Raw genomic sequence first — 11,709 nt, forward strand, 5'->3', positions numbered from 1 at the left:
CTGCGGTTACGGGTTCCCTCGCAGCCACGCTCAAAGGGATCAGATCTCCCGGTCAGCCTCGCTCTTCTGAAGTGCTAGTGGGGAAGCAGTCCCCTGCCCCATGAAAATTTCTTGGCGATGGTGCTGTTAGCATCTTCGTATAAATACCATCAAATAGGCTTCAGAAATTTTAAACTTGGCAGAGGAACACTAAGCCTACAGCCGGCAGCGTGTAATTTGGTCTTGAATGGGAAAATGATTTTGTCCGAGCTAGAATTTCGATTGATCGGTCAGGCGGCTCTTCTTTTGCTGAAGAACATCACGTCTCCGATCTGTCGAAAAGTGTTTTCATTGATCCAGATCATTCTGGGAAAAGCTGTATGAAAGTCAGCACTTTGTGTGAAGACAATAGTAAATATTTTATTCTGTTTTGTTCAGTTTGTTTTCCAGCTTTCCCAAATTTTGCTCTGAGATCTGAACTCAAAGGGGCCAGACATACTCCTGTGATGGTGTTCTTGTCTCCTGCGAGGTTATGGTGGGAGTCATGGAGGAGGGATAATAAATTACTCTGCTCACAGCCTCGGACCACAGACCTTCACATGGGCTCTTCCTAGGTTGAGTTGGCATGTCTGACCTACATAGATTATTAATTAATATATGGCTAACTCAGACATAATAGCATGTACATGGTTATATATCATTCATTACAAGACTAAAAGTACCTTGAGTGAGAAGTAGGCCACAAACAGTTCGTTTATACAACCTGTGGGTTGATGTTGGTAATTGTAAACCTCTACACCTCATCAGCGTTCATAATGTTCCCTCTCTCTTCTGCTTTGGTAAGGGAAGACAGCGTGGGGTCTGGACAAGGCACCCAACGGAGAGGGCAAACAGGTATTGGGAAAAGGACAGGAAGGAAAGGAAAAAGAGGATGCCCGTGTGGGAGGACCCGACAAAAGGAAGACAGGGAATATCGCTTCATCTGCTGGTGCAGTGGTTGCCCCAGGTGTGGCAGGCAGTCGTGATGGTGGAAGGACCACCGTTTGTGAGACATCCAGGAAAAAACTTTGTAGAGCAGCCAAGTGCCTACAGAGACCAAGATGCTTGCTTCAGTTTGGAAGAGAAACCACTGGTATGGCGAGTATAGATGTCAAATGATGAAGGTGAAGAGAAAGTCTTGAATCACTGTTTTGTAACAATGCCAGAATCAGCGGGTTCCCAGTAAAATTATCAGGCAGCAAATGTAAATGAAAGGAAGGGCCCTGTCGCATATATAAACTGCAGGAGGCACTGCCATAGGATGCTGTGGAGACCGAAAGTCTGAGCTGGTACAAAAAGAGATTAAATGAAATCACGCAGGGCATGGCCATCGGAGGCTGCTGAACATGATGGCCTAAGTGCGACTGCCAACTTGGGAAATCTCCAGACAGCCGGCTGTCATGAATTTTAGCTTGATCCGTATAACAGCTCTTGTGCTCCTCTCTAAGGGCTTGTCTTCAACTCGCAATGGAAATAGAGATGTCTGAGCTGAGGCCAGCTTACGCTGGCACATTTTGCAGCAGAGACTGGAAACACTCTTTCAGTAGAGCTATGCCAGTGAAACATCACACTCAGCAAACCCGACCCTCAGCCTCGGCATTGCTGGACTGTGCTCCTGTGCACAGTGCGTTTAGGAGCACGCTGCTATCTCTTCAAAATCAACACAAGCCCTGGAAAATATGAACAATTTTCAAAAACTGCAGGTAGGCTTTTGTCGTGGTTTGACCCCAGCCAGCAACTAAGCACCACACAGCCGCTCCCCTCTCCCCCCTCCCAGTGGGGTGGGGAGGAGGATTGGGAAACAAAGGTAAAACTCGTAGGTTGAGATAAGAACAGTTTAATAACTAAAGTAAAATAAAATATAATACTAAATAATAATAATAATAATAATAATAATAATAATATATATTAATGCTTGTAATGAAAAGGAATATTAAAAAAAAGAGAGAAATAAAACCCAAGAAAAGACAAGTGATGTACAATGCAATTGCTCACTACCCGCTGACTGATGCCCCAGCAGCGATCCTCCCCTCCCGGCCAACTCCCCCCTGTTTACATGCTGAGCATGACATTCCATGGTATGGAATATCCCTTTGGCTAGTTCGGGTCAGCTGCCCCGGCTATGCTCCCTCCCAGCTTCTTGCACACCTGCTTGCTGGCAGAGCATGGGAAACTGAAAAGTCCTTGGCTTAGGATAAGCGCTACTTAGCAACAACTAAAACATCAGAGTGTTATCAGCAGTATTCTCACACTAAATCCAAAGCACAGCACTGTACCAGCTACTAAGAAGAAAATTAACTCCATCCCAGCAGAAACCAGGACAGCTTTTAATATTAGTTAGCCACTTTTCAGTTTTTTTCTGTCTTAATCAGGGCACGTGTACTAACCAGTAGCAGAATTACTGCACTGGGGTCTGAAATGTGTCTCTGTCTTCTGCCGGACCTTTGGGCTCTGTTCTCACTTCAGCTGCACACAAAGTACTCGGTGACTTTTTCCAGAGTAAATAAGTAGGGAAGAACGGGTACAGCTCTGGCAATGGGTCAGGCAGGTTTCTATACATTAGTAAACCAATTTTCCCCCCGTTCTGTGAGAATTGTGGCAAGCTGCCATGGGCCTGATTTTATTTGTTTATTTTTGCTATCTCTGGTGGGAAAAGGCTGTGCAAAGTAATTTTTTTTAAACTGTTTTAATAAAACTTTGATAAGGAATAGGTTTGCATGTGATTTTTCCCATGTTTTCTCTGTCCACCTGACCTCTGCCCTTGTTGGCTGGAACCACTTTTCCGTGAAAGCAGCCGGTGAGCATGGGGAATGTACTCAGCTTGCCCAATTTTTTGTGTAAAGAGGATTGCAACAATGCTTTTCAATAATAGCATTCAAAGTACAGATGATGAAAGAGAGAGATTATCCCGCTGCTGCTGTGGGTTCTCACAGCAAAGAGCAATGGAAAAATTGGTAACGCAGCTGCTACAGACCCCAAGGACCACGTGTGCCACCCCTGTGCTGGGGCGGAGGGACACAGAGTGCCAGCCTGGATGATGTCAAAGTGCACATGGTGAGTGGGCGGCCGGATAGCTGACTCAGGTAGCTGGGGCCTCCCCGAAAGGGCATGTGTAGCACGGTGCTCCCTCCTCACAGGAGGAGAGGTGACCTGGCTGTGCCGGCTGCCCAGGTGGCTACTGCCCAGGTGGTACTGCAAACACTCCGTGATGAAGGAGGGAGCATCACTGTCTCCGCATCTCTTTCTGCTTCTTAAGGAACAGTCCCCTTGAGGAGGTCTGTGTGCTGATGATCCCCTATCTGTGGAGCTCTTCTAACGATTTAATACCCAAATGGGCTTTTATTAACACTAGCATATGTTGTTCCAGCTTATAATTACATTTGGTTTGTTATGGCTTCTGTTTGCAGGCCCTGAGTATAGACATTGCTTCGAATTTTTGTAACCCTATTTTTTTTCGCTCCCTGTGGAAGACACAGTTTTTAATAGCATTTTAAGAATGGTCTATGCACAGCCTGCACATGCACACAGAGGCATGACCGTGTGCCCACTGTGTGTGTGGGTGAAGGGAACCTCCTACCCTGAGGATCTCAAAATACTTTGCAGTCTAACAGTTATATTGATGATCTATAATTGATTTTGGGTCCCTCCCTGTGGTAGGTGCTGTACCTGTGAGGAGTGAGAGGCAATCCTGGACTGAAGCAGCCAGGACAGAGTGAGCCTGTCCTAAGAGGGAAAGTGGACACGAAGAGGTGATGTGATTCACCTTCAGTCACACAGCAGGTTGGCAACATCTCAAGGACAAGCAGCCAGGTTTCTTGACTCCCAGCCCAGTGTGTTACCTATTTGATCACGGTGTATCTTCATCCCTCGGATGAGGGCTGCAAGTCAGAGGAGCAGGGATGGCAGGGCCTGCACAGTGAGATGCCTGCCTCAAAGAGCTGGGGCCAGCTTTGTTACCAGAATTGGTACACTTTTCATGATACTCTCCTGATAGATGCCTTTGTGTCAGGGGGGGATTTTGCATTGTCCCAACATTTCCCAGCTGGGTCAACCACTGAAGTCTTCAAGCTGTTCCCCAGGATGAGCGAGGGAAGCAGCCAAGTGACTGCTGTCTGGGAGATGCCACAATATTCAGCTCCAAAAGGCTCCACCACCAAACATCCTGCTCCCCTCAGTATTGCAAAGTTGCTGCATAAAGCTCAGTGAAGATTTACTCCCTGGGGATCTTCTAAGTGAGACCTTGGGAGGGTAATCCTTGCTGGCACTACTGGGATTTTGAAACTCTCATTGCACTTTTTGATCCCGAGCCAAATTGTCCCCGGGGCACCATGCATGATAGCTGTCTCCTAGCCTGGAAATTCAAAGCATAGCCATAGAAAGACCTTTGGAAGCTGGGATACCCCTATTCCCTGTGCAAACTCAGGTTCCCCTTCATCTTCTCCCCAGCCTCCCTGAAGCCACCTCCACCCCTCCTCCCGCTCCTCTGCCCACAGCTTCTTGCCGTGGGTGGGCAAATAAATAGTTGCAAGCAGCAGGACTCTGCTATTTTGGCTGCTATTCAGTGTTCCTCTGAGAAGACTATCCGTGGTGGCCTCCTGCCTCACTCAAGGAGTGGTTTTAATCATATACAGTTTATGCAGTTCATTAGTGAGAAACAGACTGGCTCCTTCCCCACTGTGGGGGTTATGGGACTTTTCCATTTTCTGGAGTCGTAGCCACTGAAAGACAGCTCCCACGCAGCCAGCCAGCTACAGGGGTAACACTGCAACTCTCTTGGGCCAGCAGCAGCAATTTTCACTACTCCAAATATAAAAGGACAGACCCATTTGTGACCTGAGATAACGGTGTGGCTTTCAGGTTCGCTTTAATTTGAGGGGTGCACAACTGATGATAGCAAAATTGTTGGCCACGTTGGACTCCCTCCCGCTTTCAGATCCTGGAAGAAAGATGGAAAGGTAGAAAGCAGGGAGAGAGACTGAGCCAGGCAGCATTACATTAAGGCTGCCCATGTTGCTAGAGCCTCGCAGGACCTCTCCCCTCGGGGCTGCTGTGCAGATCCATCACCTCCTTCAGGACCAGCTCCAGCCATGACACGCAGGAGTGGGAACTCACTTCCCACGCCAGCGCCGATGTGGAACTATTCGCAGGTCTAAAGTTTGCAAAAGAAGGTGAACAGGGGGAAGGCAGGCGCTAATCCAGCTGGCTGCAGAGCTGCAGGGATGGTGGCAGATCCCTCTCTCCTTAGCCGAAGCTGCCTCCGTGCGGAGCGCCTCCGCATCGCCGCTGCCAGCGCGGCGGGGGCTGTGCCGGGCGCCCGCCGTCACGGCTGCAGTGCCAGTAACATTTGGAAATGTTATTACCTTACTGCACTTTGTTAAACCAGTAATTCTGAAAGCAAGAGGAGGGAAAAGTTAAATTTATGCCCAGTGGTGTTTTTTTACAGGAAATAATGAAAGAGCTTGTAATTGAAGTTTCTGGCGTTTCAATAAGTAAGTGGCAAAAATCGGTCTTCTTGCAGATCAGAATTTCCTGCTCTTTTTTGTTTTTACTGGATGATTTTTAAGCAAAGGCTTAAATGTTTGCTGCAGTTTTGGGTTCATTTTATTTTTACTTTGCTTTATTTTTCCACCTTTTCAATGTTAACTGTCAAAACATGAAATAACATTTTAGCTTACTGCTTAGAGGATAAAGCTGAGGAACAGTAAATTCAGCCCAGGATATTCCTAGTGAGAAAAGAATTAAGATTCCTTCCTGGTCAGGATGCTGAAACACATTCTGATGAAAGCCTCTGAAAACCATAAGCTCCCCCCTAAAAAAAATCAGTGGGTGCTCTTACAGCTATTCTCCCAGGAAAAGCTGAGCTGCCGTAGGGATTGCCTCTGACAGGGGGTTGAAAACATGCTGCAGCTTGGCTCCTCTCCCACACTGCTGCTTGGTGTTTCACAGTCTAAAGAAAAAGAATAAAAATAATCTTAAAAGCCCTCTTTTGTTTGTAAAATGGCCCCTCCTCCAAAGTAATGAATTAATGCAGCCATGTGTGCTTAGCTCTGACAAAAGCCTGGAACAACAGCTCAGAAATCCGTGCCTGTTTGGTTGGGTAAAGCACTTAGATGGCTGTCTAACGATATTTCAGCTGCCAGCACAGATAATGTTGTCATTACTTACCAAAGCACACAAGAAGACGCGTTTCGTATTTGTTTCTGGGTGCACAAAAGTGAGGGTAGCCCATCGGGGATGCTGGGCAGAAAGCGGACAGGCAGAGCAGAGCTGCCTCCCGGCCCCGGGGTGCCGTAAGCATCGGGGTAACCTCGGCAAGGTGGGCTATGGTGGGGGAGCTGCCCCATGGGGTCACCCCCACTCAGGGCGACAGCTCAGCACCCACCTCCCCTCGGCCCTGCAGGATGTCTGGCCCATGTCAGCATTTCATAGCCAGGCATGGCAGTGGGCAGTGATGGCAAAGATGCAGGTGGTGTGAGCACGGATTTGTCCTAAGACCACATTTGGGATTGATGCCTCTTTAGGAGAAGGACCTTTTGCTATTACACAGCACAGCGAAAGCAGCCAGGCTGTGGCCTCTGGCCTCTCACCACTATGCAAAATGATAATGAACGTTCACTGTAATTTTAGGATCCTCCCTTGAATGAGTTTGATATCCTGCAATTCCTCCAAGATATTTGTTTTTCTTTAATCAGCTCAGGGCAGGATTTTCAAAGGGCAATTCTTAAACCCCCTCCCTTTGATTTCCAGTACCCTTTTTCTCATTGCTCTCCAGCATTTTTCGCTAGGCTGTCCGTGACATTTTGTAGGGCTCTCCAGTCCTCAGGCCTGGCTTGCAGTGCCTGCAAAACCCCTAAAACCCTGCATGACCTTTCTCCCCTCCCCTCCCTCTGCCTCCCTTCTGCCTCTGGAAATGAGGGAGAGAAGGATGCTCCAGCCCCTCTGTAGCGAACCCTGGAAACGCCAGAGAAAAATGTGTATTACCTTATTGCTGGAAGCCAAAGGAAAAGTTCTTAAAAAAACAGCCCCAAGCTGGGCTCAATTTCATCTGGTCTCAGCTGTTGTTAGAATAATATAGCATGTCCCCAGTTAGCAAAGATGTGTGCAGAAGCATGTGCAAAGCCTGCCAGGCTGCAAGCCACCGGGCAAAAGTCCATGCTCTGCATTGAGCCAAAGTAATGGAAAGTATAAGAAACAGCATGGTTTCATGTGACCGTGACTGTGGCATTTGGATTTAAATCAATGCAAGGTTCAGAGGGCGCCAAGCAGTATGAAATGAGACTAATCTCAGAGACAGAACAAAGATGTTTTATATAACTTCATACAAATCCAGAGGAGGAAGGAAGGACAGAGAGCTACTGAGCATCACAGATGGTACCTCAGTCCACATATTAACATCTACCCTTAAATCTTTGCAAATCTTTGCAAATATAAGGAGAGCTATAAAGGGACCAAGACAAAACTAGTCATGTCTCACAAACCCCTGGAGAAAGAGCACAAAATGAAATAATCCAGCCTAAACCAGTCCCTTAGAGAAGGTCAGATGACACTGAAGGGGCTTAGCCAGCAGGCAACAAGCACTGGAGAATGTGGGATCAGTCAGGTCAAAGGCTATGGATAAACCCTCCAACGTTAAACTGATGATAGGGCATGAGGTTTAATGATAACAGTGTTATGAAAGACTTAATCAGGTTGCTGTCGTTTGAATAACCAACTCTAAATCCTCCATGACCAGGGTCCACCTGACATTAATGGGGAAGGAATTACATTAGTGTGACTCAGAACAGCACATGCCAGATGCTGAACAGCGGGGGCTGAAAGTCGGAGCTGTAGCATGATGCTAAGCAAGGAGGCGAAGGAGAAGTGGAAATCATAGTTTCCTACATCAGGCCTTTTGGGTTCCCTTTATGTCACCTTCTACTCCATGAATTACAGCTGGAGAGAGAGAGAATAAGTCTCTCTTAGATAAAAAACACTTAAAACCACAGAAAACCAAATCAGACTTTCTGCCTTCTTGATGAAAACAAGAAGATCCAAGGAAGTCTGACCCGATAGCATTGATGATATAGAAAAAGAAATTACAGAAATTACTCTGCTCCTGTTCCTATCAGCAGTAAGTGTGCCTGAGGCTCTGCTCTTGGCAGAGGATGCTTGCCCTCTGCCAGAGCCACCGCTTCTTCAGTGCAACACCCACCCGGCCCCCTCTGTGGATGTCGTGGGATGAGCAGTGTGGCTAGGCAGGAGGGCGATGCCTGCGGGCAGCTGCAATTGCACTGGTGTTCACACTCTCTGTGTGATTTGGAGCCGTGGCTGAAGGTAATAGATAAAACTCCTGGTGTTTCAGGAACAGCCATTTAACGATGGTGCCTGAAAGAAAACCATGTTCAGCTTTAACATACGTTGCCAGCCTGTGCATCACTCATGCTGCTACATTGTCACCTTGAAATCTTGCCTGGTGATGTGGCTCCTAGAGAGGTCTCTGCAGACCACAGAAGCCTGATGATGTCCAGAGGTGGTCTGTTGGGAATTAATTGCATTCAATCTGACATGTATCTCTTGGCTGGCAGCGCCTTCACATGCTGGCAGGCACTCACTTCGCAGACCAAGGACAGACCTGCCCTATCACCCCTGCTGGGAGAGGGCCAGTGGGCTGGAAACCGACTGTCCCCGGGACAGTGTAACCGTGGAGGAAGGACTTTATTACTCAGGGCTGTCTTGTATTGCTTTAGTGTCACAATATGTCTGTTGCAACAGCTGCCAAATGTAAACGTACACAGCCTGGTGTCACAGCCTCTTACCATCTGTGTTCACCTGCTGTTCCAGGGAGTGTTAAAATCTACCCTGCTTTTACTCAGTGGACCAGCACGTGTAAGAAGCAAAGCTGTTCTAGGTCAGTGGTTCAGATCTGGCCCCGCCACTCTCCTGAGCTAGTAGCAACACATTGCTGGTGTCTGTCCATACGTCGTAGTTTAACCCCAGCTGGCAACTAAGCACCACACAGCCGCTCGCTCACTCCCCCGCAGTGGGATGGGGGAGAGAATCGGAAGGGTAAAAGTGAGAAAACTCGTGGGCTGAGATAAAGACAGTTTCAATAGGTAAAGCAAAAGCCATGCACACAAGCAAAGCAAAACAAGGAATCTATTCACCACTTCCCATCGGCAGGCAGGTGTTTAGCCATCTCCAGGAAAGCAGGGCTCCATCATGCGTTACTTCCCGTTACTTGGGAAGACAAACGCCATCACTCCGAACATCCCTCCCCTTCCTTCTTCTTCCTCCAGCTTTATATGCTGAGCATGACATCATATGGTATGGAATATCCCTTTGGTCAGCTGGGGTCAGCTGTCCCGGCTGTGTCCCCTCCCAGCTTCTTGTGCACCCCCAGCCTACTCGCTGGTGGGGTGGTGTGAGGAGCAGCAAAGGCCTTGACTCTGTGTAAGCACTGCTCAGCAATAAGGAAAACATCCCTGTGTTATCAACACTGTTTTCAGCACAAATCCAAAACATAGCCCCATACCAGCTACTATGAAGAAAATTAACTCTATCCCAGCCCAAACCAGCACATCATAACAGAGTATCACAGGACCTGTGTTTCACTTTCCTCCTACCTACAACAGTCCCTGAGTATCTGCAGAGAGCACCAACTGGCAGCAATAACAAGAGTCATCTTGGGGGAGAAATGCACTTCTCACTGCTTTCAAAAGGGGATTTTGTGGTAAAAGAGCAAAACTGCTTGAAGTCCCTTTCCTTGTAAAACACTTCAGTGGGGTAAGTACATAAATGATAGATATGTTTGTATCTTTCTGCCCTTCCAGACCAGAGAGCCTCAGAGATGAGCCCATGATTCTTAACATGTGACTGGCAAAGTGTTGTATTTTAATGAGAACTGAGACATTTTATTAGCATTTTCTTCTCATTCCTTTTTTCCACCTGCCCTTCCCAGGTACCATCTCTGCTGGGCACTTTCAGTGCCTTGACACCAAGGCTGAGATCTCAGAGACATGAAATTTCCCTGCAGTGTCATGACATGAAGCAGCAGGGTGAGGAGAGGGAAAGGCTATCTCTGCCCTCTGGGAGAAAGGCTGCAGTGTGAAAAAATCCCTTATTACACACCAGAGCATTCACATAGGAGAGAAACTGCATGAATTCCCCTGCAGCAGGACGAGCACCCATAGAGCTCAGCCCACACATTTTTGTATGCAGCTGAACTCTGAAAAGCAGAAATTCCCTGAAGCAATATATGGTTACTCTCCTTGGGCCATAGCAAGTGTGGAGGCTGCATGTCTAGGATGCTGAACATCTCCTTCCCCAGTCAGCATGTTAGTCTGGTGTATGAGAACAAGCCTTGGCCCACACAGAGGTGCTGTGGATAAAGTAAGTTCCTGGTTTTGCCACTGGCTGAATGTGGGATGTTGGATACGTCACATCCCTGGGCTTGTGTTGGCACTTAAATGCCTTTTGCCTGCCTTAGCCCCTTGGCTGGGATCTCTCTCACTTGACTATATGCATTTAATAGCTGGGCATCTACCCTAAACTAGTCCATGAGGGTCCATCTACAGGCAAATGAAAGACACAGTCATCTCCAGTGGGATCTTATGGATGGGTACACAGTGAATCACTTTCTGGAGGTGCCAATCTTCTGCACTGACTGTAGAAAAAGCTGAGGTGAGTAGCTTAGACTCTATTCTGCAGACCTAAAGTTCGATCAAATGACAGCCACATTTGGAGCACTAGGCCTGCCTCTTCTCACACGTTTGGACAGCATCCATACATTTGGACAATGGGAACTCTGTCTCAGCAGGGAGCCTGCAGATATCAACAATGGATGCAATTATGGGGAATAAACATGGGAATATATGCTCTGAAAAAGAAAGCTTTCCTCACAGCACTGCTGTGAAAAATAGCAGAACAGAAAGGAACTAATTCTGTTTCACGTAATTGCTCTCCATAAATCATCTCTTGGCAGCAAGCTCGACTGGTCCACCAAAGGGCCAATTAAAGCAAAGGGAGGCTGAGCGCTGTTTGTACTCAGGGCTGTGTTTTGTATTACAGGAACTGTAATTTGTTCCAGGAGGGTGGCATCTCTCCCCTTTCCAAGCAGAGAGGAATATCCATGTCCGTCTGGCTCTGAGCCTTGCCGTTATTCCTTCAGAGCATCCACGGTGCATTGACTGGCGTCCTCTCCAGCACAATGTTTTACTGTCCAACGTGAGATACAATGCTGCAGGTAAAAGCTGGGTAGCGGAAGAAGCACAGCGACAGACAAACAAGGTCATGAAATCTGGAAATCAGCGGCAACTATGTATGTATTTGTTTTTAAAATCCCGTGTTACAATGCACATGGAACTCCTTCAATGCACGGTCCATTAAAATCCCTCCTCAGGGTAACATTTGCTGACACTTTCCCTGGGTTTGCCCTGCTGCTTGGTACGCGTCCTGCTCTGAGCCCTCCCCACTAGCCACCACCACCCCTCCTGCCCACACCCAGCCCTTGCCCCATGGCTGGACCCCTGCCAGCAGAGTGGCCCAGCCCCTGGCCACCCCTTGGCCCTGCCGTCCCTCCTGCACGGCATCCGACGGGGACACCACCTGTCTGCCAAGACGGCCCTGCCGCCAGCCACGCTGGGCTGCTCTGCGGCTACACCTTGCCGTGCGGCCCTGGTTTCTCTCCCGGGGCTTGCTGCCACTGCATGACGT

The sequence above is a fragment of the Gymnogyps californianus genome, chromosome 3 (assembly GCF_018139145.2).
Source record: "Gymnogyps californianus isolate 813 chromosome 3, ASM1813914v2, whole genome shotgun sequence".
NCBI lineage: Eukaryota > Metazoa > Chordata > Aves > Accipitriformes > Cathartidae > Gymnogyps > Gymnogyps californianus.